At 36.3% G+C, this 23,041-nt stretch overlaps 1 protein-coding gene and 1 pseudogene across 1 annotated transcript in view; one reads left to right on the top strand and one right to left on the bottom strand.

Moving 5' to 3' along the window:
• ADAMTS6 (ADAM metallopeptidase with thrombospondin type 1 motif 6) overlaps positions 1–23,041 on the top strand; it is a 328,680-nt gene that overhangs the window by 69,075 nt on the left and 236,564 nt on the right. The gene's annotated exons all lie outside the window — the stretch shown is intronic.
• On the bottom strand, positions 7,193–8,077 carry LOC105723810 (small ribosomal subunit protein uS5-like; annotated as a pseudogene).

Below are 23,041 nucleotides of genomic sequence, written 5' to 3'. Positions count from 1 at the left end.
TATATAGATAGCTTTTATTTCAATAGCTTTTGAAGTGCAAGTGGTTTTGATTACATGGATGAATTGTATAGTGATGAAGTCTGGGATTTTAGTGCATCCACCACCTGAGTAGTGTATTTTGTACCCAATATATGCTTTCTTTATTCCTCACCCTCCTCCTACCCTTCCCCCTTCCGAATCTCCAGTGTCCATTATACCACTTTGTATGCCTTTGCATATCTATTGCTTAGCTCCCATTTACAAGTAAGAACATACGGTATTTGGTTTTCCACTCCTGAGTTACTTCACTTAGAACAATGGCCTACAGCTCTATCCAGGTTGCTGCAAAAGACATTATTTTGTTCTTTGTTATGGCTGAGTAGTATTCCAGGGTGTATATATACCACATTTTCTTAATCCATTTGTTGGTTGATGGGAACTTAGGCTTGTTCCCTGTCTTGGCAATTATGAATTGTGCTGCGATAAGCATATGAATGCAGGTATATTTTTGATATTATGACTTATTTTCCTTTGGGTAGATACCCAGTAGTTGGATTGCTGGATCAAATAATACATTTATTTTTAGTCATTTGAGAAATCTCCATACTGCTTTCCATAGAGTTTGTAGTGATTTACATTCCCACCAGCAAATGTATTAAGTGTTCCCTTTTCATTACACCCATACCAACATCTACTGTTTCTTGACTTTTTAATTATGGCCATTCTGGCTGGGGTAAGGTGTTCTCTCATTGTGATTTTAATTTGCTAATTTTAAATTTCCTGATAATTGTTGATGTTGAGCATTTTTTCATACATTTGTTGGCCATTTATATATCTTCTTTTTTTTCATTTCTCAATTTAATTATTAAATTAAATTTCTCATTTAATTATTACTTTAATATTTTTTTAAATTTATTTATTTTACTTTAGGTGCATACTATATCTGGCATTTCTCCCCAAGTTATCCCTATATATCTTCTTTTGAGAATAACATATTCATGTCCTTTGCCCACTTTTTAATGTTTTTTTTTTTTCTTGCTGATTTGAGTTCCTTGTAGATTCTGGATTTTAGTCCTTTGTTGAATTCATAGTTTGCAAATATTTTCTCCTATTTTTTGAGTTGTCTGTTTCCTCTGATAATTATTTATTTTGCTGTGCAGGAGATTTTTTCTTTTTTTTGAGATCGAGTCTTGCTCTGTTGCCTAGGCTGTAGTGCAGTGGTGCAATCTTGGCTCATAGCAACCTCCACTTGCTGGGTTCGAGCAATTCTTCTGTCTCAGCCTCCCAGGTAGCTGTGACTGCAGGCATGCACCACCACACCTGGCTAATTTTTGTATTTTTAGTAGAGACGGGGTTTCACCATATTGGCCAGGCTGGTCTTGAACTCTTGACCTTGTGATCTGTCTGCCTTAGCCTCCCAGAGTGCTGGGATTACAGGTGTGAGCCACCATGCCTGGCTGCAGAAGCTTTTTAATAAGGTCCCATTTATTTATTTATTTTTGTTTTTGTTGCATTAGCTTTTGTAGGCTTAGTCATAAATTATTTGCCTAGACCAGTTTCCAGAAGAGGTTTTCCTAAGTTTTCTTCTAGAAATGTTATAGTTTCAAGTCTTAGATTTAGGTATTTAATCCATCTTGAGTTGATTTTTTTTTTGTATAGTGAGAGATATGTAACCGGTTTTGTTCTTCTACACATGGCTATCCAGTTTTCCAAACACCATTTATTGAACAGGGTGTTCTTTCCCCAGTTAATGTTTTCATATGCTTTATTAAGAGCAGTTGGTTGTAAGTATTTGGCTTTATTTCTGGGTTCTCTATTCTGTTTCATTGGTCTACATATCTACTTTTATACCAATACCATGCTGTTTTTGTTACTATAGCCTGGTAGTATAATTTGAAGTTGGGTAATATGATGCTTCCAGGTTTGTTTTTTTTCAAGATCCTTTATTTAGGCTGTCTTAAGTCAATGTGAGGGAAAAAATTCTAAGAGCAGTGAGACCAAAGCATCAAGGTAAACTTTAAAGGGAAACTTATCAGACTAACAGCAGACTTCTCAGCAGAAACCTTACAAACCAGAAGGGACTGGGATCCTATCTTTAGCCTCATTAAACAGACTGTCAGCCATGAATTTTGTATCCAGCAAAACTAAGTTTCATAAATGAAGGAGAAATAAAGTATTTTTCAGACAAGCAAATGCTGAGGGAATTTGTCACTACCAGATCAGACCTATAAGAAATAATAAAAGGAGTTCTAAATCTTTTTTTTTTTTCCGAGATGGAATCTTACTCTGTTGCTTACATGGGAGTGCAGTGGCACAATCTCTCACTGCAACCTCCTGGGTTCAAGCAATTCTCCTGTCTCACCCTCCTGAGTAGCTAGGATTGTAGGCACACGCCACCACATCTAGCTAATTTTTTGTATTTTTTATAGAGCGGGGTTTCACTATGTTGGTCAGGCTGGTCTTGAATGCCTGACCTTGTGATCCACCCACCTCAGCCTCCCAGACTGCTGGGATTACAGACATGAGCCACTGCACCGGCCTAGGAGTTCTAAATCTTGAAGCAAAAGGTTGATATGCACCAGAATGGAACCTCTTGAAAGCATAAAACTCACAGAGACTATAAAACAATAACACAATAAAAAAAGTATCTTGATAACAGTCAACATGATGACTGGTACAGTATCTCATATCTCAATATTAACATTGAATGTGAATGGTCTAAATGCTCTGCTTAAAAGATACACAGATTGACAGAATGGATTTAAAACACAACGCAAACATCTGCTTTTTTTCAAGAGACTCATCTAACACATAAGAATTCTTAGAGACTCAAGGTAAAGAGATGGAAAGTTTTTTTTCTTTAAATGGCTTGTTGATTTTTTTCTTTCTATAATTATCCTCTTACTATTATTGTCAGTGTACTCTTGTCCTTTAAATAATGTTCAAACTTTAGACCAGAATTCAAAAAACTTTACCATTTGACTCTAGTCTACTTTTCTAGCTTTTTTCCAGCTACATCTAATAGTTAAATTGTCTTCAAAGGTCATTCCTTTTTCTTTCTTTTCCTTTTTAAGAAATTCAAATAGAATTCATGTACCCTAAAATTCACCTTTCAAAAGTGTACAATTCAGTGGTTTTAGTATTGATATGGTTAGACTTTGTGTCCCCACCCAAGTCTCATCTTAAATTGTAATCCCCAAAATCCCCATGTGTCAAAGGAGAAACCAGGTGGAGGTAACTGAATCATGGGGGCCATTTCCCCATGCTGTTCTCATGATAGTGAGTGAGTTCTCACAAGATCTGTTGCTTTTATTACATACAAGGTGCTTTTCCCCCTTTGGTTGGCACTTCTTTTTCCTGCTGCCTCGTGAAGAAGGTACTATGCTTCCCCTTCACCTTCTGTCATGATTGTATAAGTTTCCTGAGGCTTCCCCGGTCATGCTGAACTCTGAGTCAATTAAGCCTCTTTTCGTTATAAATCACCCGGTATTGGGTATTTCCTTATAGCAATGTGAGAACAGACTAATACAAGTATATTCACAAAGATGTACAACCATCACCACTATCTAAATTACGGAATATTTCCTTTACCCCAAAAAGAAACCTTGTGCCCATTTGTTGTCATTCCCCATTCTCCCCAGCCCGGGTAAGCACTAATTTACATTATTTCTCTATAGATTTGCATATTATGGACATTTCCTTTAAATTGAACCACACAATGTGTGGCCTTTTGTGTTTGACCTGTTTCTTATAGCATAATGTTTTCAAGGTTCATCCATATGGTGGCATAAATCAGTACTTCATCTCTTTTTAGAGCCAAATAATATCCCATTGTATGGATATACCACATTTTATTTTATTCAATTCATTGATTTATTCATTCATTCGAAAATATATTTCTTTTTAAATTTTTTCCTACATTTATCTTAGATTCAGGAGTTACAGCTGCAGATTTGTTGCCTGAGTATATTGTGTGATGCTGAGGTTTGGGGTACAAATGATTCTGTCACCCAAGTAGCGAACATAGTATCCAATAGTTAGTTTTTCAACCCTTTGTCCTCTCCTTCCTTCTGCCTTCTAGGATTCCTCAATTTCTGTTGAGGACTTTATGTCTATAAGTATCCATTGTTTAGCTCCCACCTCTAAGTGAGAACATGTGGTGTTTAGTTTTGTGTTTCTGCATTAATTTGCTTAGGATACTGACCTCCAGTTGCGTTTATGTTACTGTAAAGGACAAGATTTTATTCTTTTTTTTAAATGGCTGTATGGCTGTGTAGTATTCCATAGTGTATATGTACTACATTTTCTTTACCCAGTCTCTCATTGGTGGGCACCTAGGTTGATTATGTCTTTGCTATTGTAAATAGCGCTGTGATGAACAGGGGATTGCACGTGTCTTTTTGGTAGAAAGATTGGTTTTCTTTTGGGTATATCTAAAAGTGGCATTGCTGGGTCAAATGGTAATTTGGTTTTAAGTTCTTTGAGAAATCTCCAAATTGCTTTCCACACTAGCTGAATGAATTTACATTCCCACCAACAGTGTAGAGGCATTCTCATTTCTTCACAGCCTGCCAGCATTTGTTGTTTTGGGTTTTTTTAAGTAATAGCCATTCTGACTACTGTGAGACGGTATTTCATTGTGGTTTTGATTGTCATTTCTCTGATGATTAGTGATGTTTAGCATTTTTTCATCTGTTGGTTGGTCACTTGTATGTCTTCTTTTGAGAAGTATCTGTTCACGTTTTTGCCCATTTTTAAATGCTGTTATTTATTTTTTTCTTGTTGAATTGTTTAAGTTCTTGATAGAGTCTGGATATTAGACCTTTGTTAGATGCATAATTTGCAAATATTTCCTCCCAATTTTTTAAGTTATTAATTTGTTTATTGTACTGCATTTCCAAAAAGCCCAGACAATTATTATTAAGCTCAATAAAGGTATGGGAGGTACTTGGGAGATCAAGTTCTATAGCTGCCTATTTCCACATCTTTTAATTCATCTGGCTCTGTAAACAGGAAGAGAAAAGCCCTTATTTGGTGGAGGAGCGTTTTAAATCTTTTGATAGTTTCTTTTGCTGTGTGGAAGCTCTTTAGTTTAACTAGGTCCTAACTGACAATTTTTGGTTTTGTTGCAATTGCTTTTGAGGACTTAGTCATAAATTATTTTCCAAGACCAGTGTCCAGAATGGTGTTTCCCAGGTTTTCTACTAGGATTCTTATAGTTCGAGGTCTTACATTTAAAATTTTAATCCATCTTGAGTTAATTTTTATATATGGTAAAAGATAGGTGCCTAGTTTCATTCTGAATATAGCTAGCCAGCTATCCTAGCACCATTTATTGAATAGCAAGTCCTTTTCCCATTGCTTATTTTCATTGATTTTGTTGAAGATCAGATGGTTGTTGGTGTGCAGCTTTTACTCCTAGGTTCTCTATTCTATTCCATTGGTCTAGGTGTTTCTGTACCAGTACCATGCTGTTTGGTTACTGTAGCCTTATAGTATGTCTTGAAGTCAGGTAATGTGATGACTCTGGCTTTGTTCTTTTTGCTTAGGATTGCTTTGACTATTTGGGCTCTTTTTTGGATCCATATGAATTTTAGAATAGTTTTTTGTAGTTCTGTGAAAAATAACATTGATAGTTTGATAGGAATAGCATTGAATCCATAGATTGCTTTGGGCAGTATGACCATTTTAACAATATTGATTCTTCCAATTCATGATTATGTAATGTTTTCCATTTGTTTGTGTCACGGATGATTTATTTAATGGTGTTTTAGTTGTCCTTGTAGAGGTCTTTCATCTCTTTGGTTAGATGTATTCCTAGGTATTTTATTTTTGTGTGTGTGGCTATTGTAAGTGGGATTGCATTCTTGATTTGACTCTCAGCTTGAATGTTGTTGGTGTCTAAAAATGCTACTGATTTTTCTACATTGATTTTGTATCCTGAAACTTTACTGAAGTTGTTTATCAGTTCCAGGGTCCTTTTGGCAGTCTTCAGAGTTTTCTGGGTATGGGATTATATCATCCTGTGCACAGAGATATTTTGCCTTCTTCTTTTGCTATGTGGGTGTGTTTTATTTATTTTTCTTGCCCGATTGCTCTGGCTAGCTCTTTCAATAGTATGTTGACTAGGAATGGTGAGAGTGGCCATCCTTGTCTTATTCCAGTTCTTAAGGAGAATGCTTCCCAGTGTTTGCCCACTCAGTATGATGCTGGCTGTGGATTTGTCATAGATGGCTCTTATTATTTTGATATTTGTTCTTTCAGTGCCTAGTTTCTTGAAGGTTTTTGTCATAAAGGGATGTTGGATTTTATTCAGGGTTTTCTGTGTCTATTTAGATAATCATATGGTTTTTGTTTTTAATTCTGTTTATATGGCGAATCACATTTGTTGATTTGTGTATATTGAACCAACTTTGCATCTCAAGAATAAAACCTCCTTTATCATGTTGAATTAACATTTAGTTATGCTATTGAATTCAGTTTTCTAGTATTTTGTTGAGGACTTTTGCTCCTGTGTTAATCAGGGACATTGTTCTGTAGTTTTCTTTTTTTATTGTATCTTTACCAAGTTGGTATTACAGTGATGCTGGCTTTGTAGAGTTAGGGAGGAGTCCCTCCCCCTTGATTTTTTTGGAATAATTTCAGTAGAATTGGGATATACCACATTTTATTTTATTTTATTATTTGTATTATTATTATTTTTGAAATGGAGTCTTGCTCTGTTGCCCAGGTTAGAGTACAGTGTTGCGATCTCAGCTCACTACAAACTCTGCCTTCTGGACTCAAGTGATTCTCCTGCCACAGCCTCCCAAGAGGCTGGGATTACAGTGCCCACCACCATGCCTGGCTAAATTTTGGTGATATACCACGTTAGGTATTCATTCATCCTTTGACAGATTTTTGGATTGTTGCCTCTTTTGGGCTATTGTGAATAATGCTGCTGTTAATAGTCATACAAGTGTTTTTGTGGACATATGTTTTCAATTCTCATAGATATATACTTAGGAATGGAATTGCTGAGTCATATGGTAATTCTATGTTTAATCGCTTGAAGAACTTAAGAATTATTTACCAAAGTGACTGCATTATTTTACATTTCCATCTTCAGTGTTTAAGCATTCCAATTTCTTCACATCCTCACCAACACTTGTTATTGTGTCTTTTTTTTTTTTTTAACAGGCTTAATTCACTTTATTTTTCTTGTATAAAACCACTATGTTGCAGCCACAGCTGGAGCCTGGGTTCTCTGCATGAAGACTCTGGTGTGGGTCTTGATTGGGTGGTCAGTGAATTCCTGATAGGGAGACTTGGTGAATATAGTCTTCTTCCAGAGGTCAGGGGTCAGGTAGCTGTAGGTCTTAGAGATGGCATTGAAGGTGGCCTTGGCAAAGTTGCCCAGGGTGGCTGTGCAGCCCCTGGCTGAGGTTTAGCAGTCATTGATACCAGTCATCAGCAGCAGCTTCTTGGGCATGGAGGCTCAGATGATGCCACTGCCCCTGGGCACAGGGATGAGGTCACCAGCACAGAGCTGCAGTGGCCCGTCACCTAGCAAGGGACGGTATGGGGCTTGCCAGTCTTGTTCCCCCAGTAGCCTTGTGCACGGCGACAGTGGGGAGCTTGGCCAGGATGATGGCCTCATGGATTTTAGTGGCCATTTCGTTGGAGCACCTAACACCCAGACCAATATAGCTATTGTAGTCCCTGCTGGCAACAAACCCCTTGAACCTGTTGTGCTGGTCAGCACAAGTCTGCTTCTGCACCAGCATAATCTTCAAAACCTCATCCTTGAGAGAGCATTTAGAAAAAAGTCAATGATCTCAGACTCCTTGATGGGCAGGGAGAAAAGATAGATCTCCTCCAGGAATTTCATCTTCATGTCCTTGACTAGGCAGCCCAACTTGATAATGGGCATCCACTCCTTGTCCTTGGCCTTGCCTCCGTGAGCTGTGCAGCTTCGGCCCTGACTCTGACCATGGCCATGACCCTGGCTCCAGATGCCACTGCCAAAGCCTCCACAAAAGCCACTGCAGTTTCCCATCCCTGGGCCCTCAGAGCCTCTGGCCCCCATCAGCCCCCTACACCCTTGGACCAGCGTCATCTGCCATTTGCTGTTTTCTCATAGAAGGAGGTTATTGTGGTTATTGTGTCTTTTATTTATTTATTTATTTATTTATATTTTATTTTTATTTTTTTGAGACAGACTTTCACTCTGGTTGCCCAGGCTGGAGTGCAATGGCAGAATCTCAGCTCACTGCAACCTCCACCCCTCGGGTCCAAGTGATTCTCCTGCCTCAGCCTCCTGTATTGTGTCTTTTTGATTATAGTCATCCTAGTGGATTTGAAGTGGTGTCTTTGTGGTTTTTAATTGATTTTCCCAAATAACTAATGATGGCCATCTTTTTATGTGTTATTGGCCATGTGTATATCTTCTTTGGAGAAATATCTATTAAGATCCTTTACTCATTTCTCAATTGAGTTATTTGCCTTTTTATTGTTCACTTGTAATAGTTTTTTAATAAATTTGAATATTAGACTTATCACATATACGATTTACAAATATTTTTCCCTGTGCTCTATATTGTCTTTTTACTCTGTTGATAGTATGTTTTGAAGCATGAAAGGTTTTATTTTCAATGAATCTCAATTTACCCATTTTTTTTCCTTTCTTTACTTGTACCTTTGGTGTCGTATCTAGGAAATGATTGCTTAATACAAGATTATAAAGATTTACTACTTGTTTTTTTTCTAAGATTTTTGTAGTTTTACTTACATTTAGGTCTTTGGATTCATTTGAATTAACATTTGCATATGATATGAAGTAGGGACAAAGGGTACTTCTTGTCTTTCCTGTATACAAAATATGTTTTCACAATTTGTCCTGTTACTAAAAAGTGTTCCTTCACTTGGGCTAGTATTCCTCTATTCTAAATTGTCACCAAATTCTATCTATTTTTATTTCTAGCTCAAATGCCCAGAAATTGTTTTAAGACTTCTTTACTGCCAAGAAACCAACAATAATCTTACCTGTCATATGGCTTTATCTATATCCTCTTACAGCACTTTTGTCACTTTCCATCTAAATTATGTAAATATATTAGCATTTTTTCCCTAAGGTAAAGTTCATAGTTTTATTTGTTTCCATCATTTAGTGTAGGGGGAGGAAAAACTTTCCCTTGACCTTCTCAGAGTCCCCAGCTGAGTCTGAAAATTAAATGGAATAAGACATGTTAACAGATGAAAAGCATACAAATTTATTTAAGTTTTATGTGACACAGGAGTCTTCATAAGGAAATTAAGACACAAAGACATAGCAAAAGTAAATAAAAAACAAACAATAAAAATAATAAAAAATATTTTTTTTTGTTTTTTATTAAAAGATAAAAAAAATAAAAGCCTGAGTGTTTTTATACAAGGTTTCATAAAGAATGGAAAGTTGTGGGAAAATGTGATACACAAAGGGGTATGAGCTAAGAGTAATAAACTGGGGAAAACTTAGCAAGGCCTATTCATTCAGATTCCTCGTGGGTTCCCTTATCCCTCATTGTCCCCCTTTCTTCAGAGATAAGGATGCTTTTTTCCTCTGGATATAGGGAGGGCACTTTGTACATGAGAGTTTTATGACTTCCTTCATAGGAAAAGGGAGTGGTCAGAGAGTACTTCATGTACCTGCTCTTTCTCAGATTCTTTCAGTTCAACATATTCAGTATGCCGAAGGACCACATTTTGGAGGAATGTGTCCTGAGCCCTATCATTACCAGTTAGTATATGTCTGTTGATTTAATTATGTTAATAGATGTCTGGTCTAGTGTAGACAAAAGGAAATTATAATTGTTTAGAGATAGAGTAAGCGTAATCTAAAACACCAGTAGAATAGCAATCTTCAGTGACCACTGTGAATATATAACATGTATTTTTTATTTTATTAATCTACATTATATTTTATTAATTTAATTGCTCTAATGTGTAAGAACAGGATATATTTTCATTGTAAAATAACCTTAACATTATGGCATCAGATTGCAAATGCAATTTTTGATGGGATTTGAAATGGCAGACATTAGATAAAAGCATTCTTTAGAGATAGAGAGGAATTCTGCGTTATATAATTTAACTGGCCAACTGGGAGTGACTAATAATATTGCTTATATTTTAAGTTATACTTTAAAAATTAAATCTTTTTATAATTAGATGTTTATGATAATATTAAAATAATGTTATTAAAAAATTTCTGCCATGTTTGTTATGAGAAATGTTTTTGGAAAATCTGAGTATTGTCCTACTGAAGAAAATTGCCTGGGAAAACTGTGATTGACAGCTTATGTTAAAGTTTGCAATCTTGTGTAGGTATCATGCCAAGTTTTCATTTATTTACTTTCTTGAAAGTGGAAAGAGATTTAGAAAAACATAGGCTTACCACAGAGTTCCTTTACAGAAACTATTGTCATGTGAGAAGATGCCCCACTGAGCCTGTTTCAGTCTGTGATTCTTTAAGATATGGAGGCCTGTTGCTAGGTCTTATAAGGCCATTCTGAGAGGCTAGAAATTGATCAAAAAGTCAAGTTCTTCCTTTGGTGCTACAGAGAAGTAAATGCAATTTCATGAACTTTGATTTTTAATATGTAGGTTAGAGCTGTTTTTTAGCAAACTATTACGCAAGCTATAGAGGGTTGCTAAATGTTGATATTTGTAAGATTAAATAGTATAGCAAAGAGTAATGAAGTGCATATAATTAGAGAATTGTAAACTAATATTAACATTTTCAACTAAAAATAATTGGATTAAAAAACTTAGTATTATTTTGAATTAGTTATGGTTTTCAATTCAACTGCTAATTTTCAATTATGTTATTACTATTAAGTTAGTTTCATCACTTGTTTTTAGTTGTTATTTGATATCAAATACGTATTTTGCATAAGCAACCTTTTTTGTTTTTGACCAAAATTTTCTAACAACCAGATTGTCATATATTATGTTTCCTATATTGATCATTTTATTGCTAATGCAGATGTATACAAAATGCCCTCTTTTCCATATTGATTTGTGCAGTGACATACTGTTGGTGATATGTGCCTACAAATGTAAAAATAGCTTATAATACACTGTCAAGGTAAAAGTAATAAGATTACTGCTTTAGAAATACTTAAAGGGCATTGTTTTATGATATCAAGTCATGTGTGTTCAGTCCAGTATTGTGTGTGTGCATGTATATGTGTGTATGTGTGCATGTGTGTATGTGTTTTTACTAGAAAAGTACTTACATATAACTGTAATCCTAATCTTCTCTTCCGAGGACTATGAACAGGTGAGACTTTGCATTTGTGTTAGTCATTTCCACTATTACGATTTAATTTCTTGGTTCTTAAAGGCTTTTAGTATTTAACATTCCCATTTTCATTTTTAAAATGTATATTCTTCCAGAATATATCACATATTAAGCATTTATAGCATTAAAGATCTTTTCTTGCATTTTGCCCCTTTACTGTGTGACCTTGAGGCAAGTTACTTTACTTTGTGCTTAAATTTCTTTACCCATAAAATGGAGAGTATAATAATAACCTACCTTGTAGAATGGTTGTGAAGATTAAATAATTCATGTAAATGTCTTAGAATGGCACCTGGTTTAAATTAGCACTCAATAAATGATACCTATTATTAACATTAGTACTGTAGTGGGACTAATTGACTTGGTAGAAAAATTAATGGGGTACATAATCTGACATCTCTAATTCCCTATTTCTTTATACTTGAGAATATAGTAAAGTGAACTAAAGAGCAGTCTAGAAGTTTAGTTTGTGTCAGCCTTTTATGAAGGCATAATTTTTCAAAGACCTATATTTAAATGTTACTACATAATATTATTTAATATAAATGTTTTCAGTTACTAGTTAAATTGTTTTTCTCTCTTCCCCCTTCCCTTTACACACTTTTCTTGGAATAAAGTTGAATCAGCAAGAAGATACCATATTTTTAAGTTACATTTTTCTGTACCTATGACAACCTGTCAAACTCCCCTGGTACTCCAGTTTGAAATGTACAGGGACCAGATAGACTATGGGGAAGGATTGGCACAAAAGATGGAAGACAGCTGGAGTAGGAAGAAAATGCTGATGGAGGAGATAATAGGATTTCATTAGATTACAGTCATTTATAGAAATTTGGTTCTTAAACTTTTTCACTTTTAACTTTTTATTAAAAAATTATTAAGAGAAAGAAAGCTGTATAGGTACTATGGAAAACAGTATGGAAGTTCCTCAAATAATAAAAAAACAGAACTGTTATAGGCTCCAGCAATCCCACTGTTAGGTATATATCCAAAGGAGATGAAGTAAGAATGTTGAAGGGATATCTGTACTCCCATGTTCATTGCAGCATAGCGAATCAAACTCACTGTTCACCGATGGATAAACAGATTTTAAAAATATGATATATAAACATAATGGAACACTATTTACCCTTAAAAAAGAAGGAGGCCAGGCGGAGTGGCTCACACCTGTAATTTCAGCACTTTGGGAGGCTGAGGTGGGAGGATCACTTGAGTCCATGAGTTCAAGACCAGCCTGGGAAACATGGCAAGACCCTGTTTCTACAAAAAATGCAAAAAAATTAGCTGGGTGTGGTGAGTGCAACTGTGGTCCCAGCTACTCAGGAGCCTGAAACAGGAGGAATTGCTTGAGCTCAGGAGCTCAAGACTGCAGTGAGCTATGATTGCACCACTGCCCTCTAGCCTGGGTGACAGAATGAGATCTTAAAAAATAAAAACAAAAGAAAAATTCTGTCATTTGTGATGGCATGAATGAACCTGGAGGACGTTATATTAAGTAAGCCAGTCATAGAAAGACAAATACTGTATGATCTCACTTATATGTAGAGTATATTAAAAAATAAAGTCAAAGTCATAGAAGCAGAGAGTAAAATGGTGGTTGCCAGTTGTTGGGGGATTGGGGAGATGTTGGTCATAGGAAACAAAATTTCAATTAGGAGGAATACGTTTATGAGATCTATTGTACATCATGGTGACTATAGTTAATGATAATATTAATATATTGCATACTTGAAAATTGCAATGGTGTAAGAGAGAGTAAATTTTAAGTGTTCTTTCCATAGGAAAATAAATATTTGAGGTAATTCATTTATTAGTTTGATTTAGCTGTTCCATAATATATACATATATCAAAACATCAAGCTGTTATGTTTTAAATATATACAATTTTTACTTGCCAATTAAAGAAAGTATTCTAACTCTTGTTAGCTGTAACTTTTACTCATAATTTATTCAACTGATTGAGTTATGAGTAGCTCAATGTAAACTGTTAAGTATAACATGGTTGAATTTGTATCTAACAATAATTTATATATGAAGAAATGTTATTTTTCTTTATACATTGACTTTTGTTGCATAGTTGGTTATCTGCAAGGTCTGGGATTTGAGCATTTAAGGTGTGAGTTAAGGTTGTCATTGGAAATCTCAATTTTTCTTTTTGATGCCTTTTCTCACTTTTCCTCTGCTCTCAGCATTGCCCATCTTCTTTTCCCTGAAGCACAAGTGTTTTTAGAAAAGAATATGATAAATTCAATCTAAATTAAGTTGGAAATAATTTTATGAAATTACAAATACTGTGTTCTTTCTAGAGTATGTGATTTTAATAGAGGTCAAAGCTTTTAAGTAACTTATATTGCATAGTTAAAAAACCAAGTCAATTATATTTTCTTAATTCATTAATGAATTAATGATATACAATACTAAAATTTTGTCAAAGTTTATTGGAATTTTTTCAGGATTTGGTATATAATCTCTGGATTTAATTGACAACTTGGGTGAAGATTCTTAAGCAGTGATTTTATGTTGGAAGAATGTATAATATTCATGAAGTTGTGCATTTTTATCAGGGTACTAATTTTTTATATGTTTTTCTGTGCATTCTCTGCACTGAAATATAGGCTTTAACATACAAAATTCTTGTTCTCTTGTTCTCTTGTTACATTTTATTAGGGGACACAGGTGAAAAGAAAGATAAAGAAATATGGAATAAAGTATGTAGTGATAAATGCATAAAGATAATGGAGTCTAGAGAGTTATATTATGTGTATATATGTGTGTGGGAATTGCTGCTTACATAGAGTGGCCAGGAAAACTTATCTATTTTCTTTTCTTTTTTGGAGATGGGATCTCATTCTGTTGCCTGGGCTGGAGTACAAAGGTGATATCACAGCTCCCTGTAGCCTTAAATTCCTAGGCTAAAGTAGTTCTCCTGCCTCAGCTTCCTAAGTAGCTAGGACAAGTGTGCACAATGATGCCCAGCTAATTAAAAAAATTTTTTTGGATATCGGATCCAAGATGGCTGATCACTAGCAGCTCAGGCTCGTAGTGCCCAGTGAAAGTGCAGAGAACGAGAGGATGCCACATTTTCAAATAAATATTTGTTGCTCACGGACCAGGAGATTCCCAGCAGAGGAGCCCCACGTGTCGCCAGGGCGACTCTTGTGGCTGGCACGGCGGTTTTGCTGGTGCCTTAGCACACCAATTTTTGGTGCAGAGTCCGGAGATTCCCAGGCAGAAAAGCACCTTCAATCTTAACACCGCTGTTTTGGCTGGCGCAGTGGATTGCTCAGATTTCGGCGCTGGGAATCAGCAAGTTGGACGTCAGCTCGGAGACCTAGTTGGAAGGTCGGTAATCACAAAGACGACAGACGGATAAATATATAATGAAGGGAAGAAACCAGCGTAAAAAGGCAGAGAATACTCAAAATCAGAATGCCTCTCCCTCTACAGGGGATCGCAATTCCTCATCAGTAACGGAACAAGGCTTAATAGATTACGAGTGTGTTCCAATAACAGAAGCAGATTTCAAAACGTGGGTGATCAGAAACTTCTGTGAATTAAAAGAACTTGTTCTAACCCAATGCAAAGAAACTAAGAACCTTGAAAAAAGGTTTGACAAAATGTTAACGAGAATTTAGAGAGGAATATAAGTGAATTGATGGAGCTGAAAAACACAACACGAGAACTTCGCGAAGCATGCACAAGTTTAAGCAGTCAAATTGATCAAGTAGAAGAAAGGATATCAGAAGTCAAGAACCAACTCAGTGAAATGAAACGAGAAGACAAGATTGGAGAAAAAAGGATGAAAAGGAATGAGCAAAGTCTCCAGGAAATATGGGACTTTGTGAAAAGACCTAATTTGCGTTTGATAGGTGTACCTGAATGTGATGAAGAGAATGAATCCAAGTTGGAAAATACTCTTCAGGATATCATTCAGGAAAACTTTCCCAACCTAGCAAGGCAGGGTAATATTCAACTCCAGGTAATACAGAGAACACCACAAAGATATTCTTCAAGAAGACCAACCCCAAGGCACATAATTGCCAGATTTATTAGGGTTGAAATGAAGGAGAAAATACTAAGGGCAGCCAGAGAGAAAGGTCAGGTTACCCATAAAGGGAAACCTATCAGACTTACAGCAGACCTCTCAGCAGAAACCCTACAAGCCAGAAAAGAGTGGGGACCAATATTTAACATCCTTAAAGAAAAGAACTTTCAACCCAGAATTTCATATCCAGCCAAACTAAGCTTTATAATCGAAGGAAAAATTAAATCCTTTGTGAACCAACAAGTACTTAGAGAGTTCACCACCACCAGGCCTGCTTTACAAGAGCTTCTGAAAGAAGCACTATACATATAAAGGAACAACTAATATCAGCCTTTCCAAAAATATATCAAAAAGAAAAGAACATTAACACAATGAAAAATTTACACTAACTAATGGGCAAAACAGCCAGCTAGCATCAAATGCCAGTATTAAAGTTATATATATTCTAATTGGATAAAAAGCCAAAACCCATTGGTATGCTGCATCCAGACCCATCTCACATGCAACGACACACAAAGACTCAAAACAAAGAGAAGGAGGAAGATTTATCAACCAATCAGAGAGTAAAAATAAACAAATAAATAAAAAGAAGGAGATGCAATTCTCGCCTCTGATAAAGTAGACTTTAAAGCAACAAAGATCAAAAGAGGCAAAGAAGGACATTACATAATAGCAAAAGGATCAATGTAACAAGAAGAGCTAACGATTTTATAGATCAATGAGACAGAAAATTAACAAGGACATCCAGGACTTGAACTCAGACCCGGAACAAGTAAACTTAATAAACATTTGTAGAGCTCTCCACTTCAAATACACAAAACATACATTACCACCTCACACCTATTCCATAAGTGACTACATAATTGGAAGTAAATCACTCCTCAGTAATCGTATAGCATTTCATGGGTTTAAATGAAATATTGGTTGGCGGCTCGTTTGTTATTTTCTTCCCTTATTCCTTCCTGTTTACATCAAGTATAATTGTTGGTATAAAAGAGGTTTTCAATACCCATTACTAAAATGCATTCTAGCCTGGGCAAGAAAGCAATATTTCCATTCTCTCTCTCTCTTTCTCTTCCTTTTTCCTCCTCTTCTTTATTCTTTTCTTTCTTTCTTTCTTTCCAAAAAAAAAAAATTTTTTTTTAAATTTTTTTAGAGACAGGGTTTTGCTGTGTTGCCAAGGTAGTCTCGAACTCTTGGGCTCAAGCAATTCTCCCACCTCAGCCAAAGAAAGCCTTTCTTAAGGTAACATTTAATTAGAGACTGAATTCATGTAATGGAATAACTAAGCCACATGGATATTGGGAGAAGGACATTATGGTTAAAGGAAACAGGATGAACAAAGGCTTTGAGTTGGGAGCAAGCTAAGCATGTGCAAAGAACAGCCAATAGGCTAGTGTGGCAGATGCTAAATGATGGAATGAAGAAGAAGATAAGAGAGGTTCAGGAACTAGAACATTTATGACCTTGGAGACCATGATAAAGACTATATTTTCCACTGGAGGAGATGGAAAGGAAGTGCAGGATCATTTTGGCTTTTGGATGGATAATGTACTGTAGAGGAGCAAGGGTGAAAGTAGAGCTAAAAGTTCTTCAGTATTTCCACTCAGACACGATGGGAGCTTGGACCAGTCTAGTGAGGATGTACATGGTAACTTGTTGTCTCATTCTAAATATATACTTGGAAAAGAGTGCCAACAGATGTTTGAAAATTTATTGAATGGTAGTATGAGAAAAAGAGGAATAGACGAAAATGTGAAAGTTTTAGACTAGCTAATTATTTGAATGGAATTATTTCTTACAAAATATGGGGAAACATGCTAGAGGAACAGGTTTATAGGGGAAGACCGAGAATTCTTGATTATGATCTTGCTAATTTTAAGATGATTATTGATGAGTCTGGATTTCATAGGGAAGACGGAAACAGAGTTAAAATTTTGGGAGATGTAAATATATAGATAGTATTGAAACCCGTTAGACTACATGAGATTACACAGGAAGTAAGTGTATGTACAGAAAAGAAATGTTTCAAAGATGGAGCCTGGATTACTTCAGTGTTTAAAGATTAGAGAGAAGAAGGAAAATCAAGAAAGGAGGCAGAAAAAAGCATCCAGTTAGAGAACCAAGAGGAAGTGGTGTTCTGAAAGACAAGTGAAGAAGTGTTTCAAGGGGGAAAGCATCATCATCTATATCAAATAATTGTGATAGTATGAGTAAAATGAGGCCTTAAAATTCTTTATTGTATTAGGAGATATGAAGCAAATGATGTCTTTTGAAAGTGATTTTAATGGAGGGGTGAGCAGAAAGACTGATTGGAATGGGTACATGAAAATAAAGGAAGAAAAAGAAGTAGAGACAGTGCATATACACAATTTATTCAATGAGTTTTGCCATAAAGCAGACCATAGAAGTCAGGCTGAAGAGGCCATGTAGTTCACAGATGTTTTTCATTTCATTTTGTTTTACTTTTTAGGAACATATTTTGTACAATAGTGAGAATAACTAAAGATAGGCCAAAATTGATGACACAAATGGGGGAAAACAGTAGTAACAATGTCCTTGAGAAGACTTAAAAGAATGGGATCCAGTGCCAGATATTGGGGGGTGTTCTTGGATAGGAGCCTGAACATTAATTCATTGTGATAGCAGGGAAGGCAGAGTATGTGCATCAAAATATAATTGGGCAGATTTGGTGTGTGAAGATCTGGAATTTTCCTTCTGGTTGTTTCTATTTTCTCAGCGAAATAGCAAGCAGTCATTAACTGAGAATAAATAATAATAAGGTGATGTTAGAGATTTGAGGAGAGAGAAGAAGTGTGAGGTAATCATTGATGAAAGTAGGAGAAAGTCCCTAGTGAAATGTAGTAGCATTGTTGGATATTGCTAAGGTCTTACTTGAGGTCACTTGTTGAATTTAAAGTGAAAGCAATCAACATAGTTGTATTTTTTCTTCATCACATTCATCTGGTTGGGTAGAAGGGCAGGATAGGTAGAGATTTGGATTTCCCTAGGATATGTGTTTTTGCAAGTGAATACATTGGAAAGGGAGAAGAAAAACAGACATGAGAGTAGATGCAAGAGGGCGGTGAAGATGACTAACCATGGAGTGTAAGCCAGGTAAAGAGGGAAAACGATTATATGAAGACAGTGAGGAACAGTCAAAAGTGGTAAGCTGGGAAGATGAACAATGGTAGAGAGTGGAATGCTTGAAATTAGTAATGACAAGGTCTTGGATATGATTATGGAAGTAGATAGCTGAGGCAGAAGGAAGAAAAAAAAAACACTGGAAATAACCATGTTAAATAAATGAGAGGCCAGTGTATTAGGACAATTTAAGTTGGTGTTGAAATCATTGAGAGTTATGACAAGTGATAGTGAAAACAAAGAAAGGGAGGGAAGGAAAGAGGGAGGGATTGAAGAGGGAGAAAGAGAGGAGAAAGTGAAAAAAAATCAAAGAATTTGAGTTTCTACAGGTAAGAAGCTTTGAAGTTGCTACTCCATCCTAACAATACATAAAAATCTGAACAAATTGAAAAACCAACAACTCTTCGTAGATCTATAAGAGAAATGAGGTCACAGGACAAACAGCTGCTCCCAAAATTGGAGTGACTGACAAATACAGAGAATCACAACATATCAGCGCACAAACCCCCATGGAAGCCAGTGCTGGGATAGGAAAACCTGACCTGTAATTCACAAATTATTGGAGTTTAAGAGTTATGTTCAAAGGAGGACCTAGTTATAGATAGACCACCACACTTTTGAGAATTGTACCTGTAGGAGCTTGTCTAGGTTCTCACAGTAAATATTGGAGAAAAACTCCCTTATGTTCCCAGCAGCAGAAGGGGAAAGAGATCTATCTGGGAATTTGCTAGAGCACTCTGTTCTTTTTAATAAGGTCTGATGTCAGGAGAAACTAGTTTAACTAGAGCCTAATCTGTGGGGTTTGATCAGAGCCTAACTGACCTGGGGGAATGGAAATACTCAACTGTAGTCATCCTGTCCCACCTAAGAGGGGAGAAAAAAGACTAGGAAGTATTTGTTCACAGTTCAGAGGCATAGGTGCACTAAAAGACTGAGACCTAACTGTAGGACTGTAGAATGTTTCCCCTTTCCCCACACCTTATCACCACATTAAAGGCCTATTTATAGCAATAGCTTTTACCCAGTACATCATGTCTAGCTATCAAGAAAAAATTACAAGCCATACTGAGAGGCAAAAAACACACTTTGAAGAGACAGAGCAAGCATCAAAAGCAGACATGGCTGAGGTGGTGGAATTATCAGATGGAATTTACTACTATGATTAATATGCTAAAAGCATTAATGGAGAATGTAAATAGCATGCAAGCACAGATGAGAACTGTGAGCAGAGTTTCTAAGAAAGAGCCTAAAAGAAAGTGCTAGAGATTAAAAACACTGTAACAGAAATGAAGAATGCCTTGATGGGCTTATTAGTAGACTGGACATGACTGAGGAAAGAATTTCTGAGCTAAAGGATATATTAATAGAAGACTCTAAATCTCAAAAGCAAAGAGAACAAAGACTGATAAAAAAAGAAGAGAACATTCAAGAACTGTGGGAAGACTATACAAGATGTAATATATGTGCAATGAGAGTACCAGAAACTAAAAAAGAGAAGGAATAGAAGTATTTGAAACAATAATGATGAGAACTTATCTAAATTAATATCAGACGCCAAATCACAGAAAACCTATTCCTAGGCATATCACTTTTAAATTACAGGAAATCACAGAACAAGAAAAAATCCTATCTGGCACATCACTTTTAAATTACAGAAAATCACAGAATAAGAAAAAATCCTATCTGGGTACAGTGGCTCATGCCTGTAATTCCAACAATTTGAGAGGCCAATGCAGGAGGCTTGCATGAAGCAAGGAGTTAAAAGACCAGCCTGGGCAACAAAACAAGACCCTGGTTTCTACAACAACAACAAAAAACCTGAAAAAGCCATGTGCAGTGGTGTGTACCTATAATCTCAGCTACTAGGGAGGCTAAGGTAGGAGGACTGCTTGAGCTCATGAGCTTAGGAATTTGAGGCTGCAGTGAGCTATGATCATGACACTGCACTCCAGCCAGGACCACAGAGTGAGACCTTGTCTCTAATAAAATAAAATAAACATTTACAATTAAATTAAAACAAAGAAAAAAATCCTGAAAGAAAACAGAGAAAATAAACATCTTACCTATAGAAGAACAAAGGTAGGAATTATATCTGACTACTCATCAGAAACTATGCAAGCAAGAAGTGAGAGGAGTGAAATACATTTCAAGAGTTGAGGAAAAGAACACCAACTTAGAATTCTGTACCCTATGAAATTATCCTTCAAAAGTGAAGAGGAAATGAAGACTTTCTCAGATAATCAAAAACTGAGGAATTTTGTTGCCAATAGACCTGCCTTGCAAGAAATGTAAGAGAGATTCTTTAGAGAGAAGCAAAATAATATAGATGAGAAACTTGGATCTATGTAAAGAATGGAAGATCATCATTGAAGGAATTAGTGAAGGCAAAATTAAAACTTTAATTTTACTATTCTTAATTGATATATCAGACAGATAGCAGTTTGTTAAAAATGATAATAGCAACAATTTAATGTGTATGTCTATATCTGTATCTCTATATATGCTCATATATAAATGAAATAAATGACAGTAATATCACAAGGGAAAGGAGGAAAGAATTAGGATGATTTTTATCATTATAAGGTACACTGCCTATGAAGCAGTATAGTTTTATTTGAAAGGGAACTTGCATTAATTGTAAATGTATATTGCAAACTCTAGTAACCACTTAAAAAGGTGAAAAAAAGCATAATTGATACACTAAAACAGGAGAGAAAGTGAAATCATACACAATGCTCTATTAAAACCACAAAAGGCAGAAAAAGAGTGGAAAACAAAAATAGGAACAAAGAACAGGGGCAACAAATATGGTAGATATTAATTCAACTATAATAATAAACATTGTGAATATCAATGCTCCAAATGTACCAGTTGGAAGACAGAGATTGTTAGAGTAGATCAGAAAAATAAGACCCAATGAAACAATATGTTGTCTACAAGAAATCCACTTTTTTTTTTTTTTAGACAGGGTCTCACTGTGTGGCTGAGGCTGGAGTACAGTGGTGCGATCTCAGCTCACTGCAACTTCTGTCTCCCGGGTTCAGGAATTCTGCTTCAGCTTCCCAAGTAGCTACAGGTGCCCACCACTACACCCGGCTAATTTTTGTATTTTTATAGACAACAGGGTTTCACCATGTTGGCCAGGCTGGTCTCAAACTCCTGACCTCAGGTGATCATCCACCTTGGCCTCCCAAAGTGCTGGGATTACAGGCATGAGCCATCATGCCTGGAAAAGAAATCCATTTTAAATATAGATACATATAGATTAAAAGTAATTGGATGGAGAAAGATTTACCAAACCAATTCTAAGCAAAAGAAAGCAGAATTTCCTTCCTTCCTTCCTACCTACCTTCCTTCCTTCCTTCCTTCCTCCCTCCCTCCCTCCCTCCCTCCCTCTCTCCCCTCCTCCCTCCCTCCCTCTCTCTCTTTCTTTCTTTTTCTTGTCTGTTTCTCTCTTTCTTTCTTTTCCTTCTTTCTTGAGGAGTCTTGCTCTGTTGTCCAGGCTGGAGTGCAGCGATGTGATCTCAGCTCACTGCAACCACTACCTCCCAGGTTCAAGTGATTCTCCTGCCTCAGCCTCCTGAATAGCTGGGATTACAGGCACGTGCTGCCATGCCCAGCTAGTTTTTGTATTTTTACTAGAGATGAGGTTTCACCATGTTGGCCAGGCTGATCTCGAACTACTGTCCTCAAGTGATCCACCCGCCTTGGCCTCCCAAAGTGTTGGGATTACAGGCGTGAGCCACCGCACCTGGCTGTATTAATTTCTGATAGAGCAGGATACAAAGGAAGGGAAGTTATCAGGGATAAAGAATGATAGTACATAATGATAAAGGGGTCAGTTCTCCAAGAGACATACAATCTTTAATATGTGTATTTGCCTAACAACAGATAGATAAAATACATGAGGCAAAAACTGAAAGAACTGTTGGAATAAGTAAGTGAACTACTATTATAGTTGAAGATTTCTATCAGAAATGGACAAATTTGGCAACCAGAAAATCAGTAAGGACGTAGTTGAACTCAACAATACCATCAATCAGCTGGGTATAATTGATATCTGTAGACTACTTTATCCAACAATAGCAGAATATACATTCTTCTCACGCTCACCTGGAACATTCACCAAGATAGACCACATTCTGGGCCACTAAACACATCTTAACCATTTTAAAAGAATAGAAATCACACAATATCTGTTCTCAGACCACAGTGGAATTAAACTAGAAATAAATCACAGCAAGTATCTGGAAAACCCCAAACAATATGTGGAGATTAGGCAACATACTTTTTTTTCTTTTTTTGAGACAGGGTCTCACTCTGTCACCGAGGCTAGAGTGCAGTGGCAATCATAGCTCACTGCAACCCCTGCTTCCTGGGCTTAAGTAATCCTCCCACCTCAACCTCCTAAGTAGCTGGGACTACAAGCATGTGCCACCACACTTGGCTAATTTTTCTATTTTTTGTAGAGTCGAGGTTTCTCCATGTTGCCCAGGGTGGTCTTGATTTGAACTCCTGAGCTCAAGCAATTCGGTCTCCTGGGCCTCCCG

Source organism: Aotus nancymaae, unplaced genomic scaffold, assembly GCF_030222135.1.
Source record: "Aotus nancymaae isolate 86718 unplaced genomic scaffold, 86718_ANA_hifiasm-v0.15.2.pri h1tg000014l, whole genome shotgun sequence".
NCBI lineage: Eukaryota > Metazoa > Chordata > Mammalia > Primates > Aotidae > Aotus > Aotus nancymaae.
Note: the sequence above shows the minus strand (reverse complement) of the source record. Positions and strands in the feature narration are given on the sequence as shown.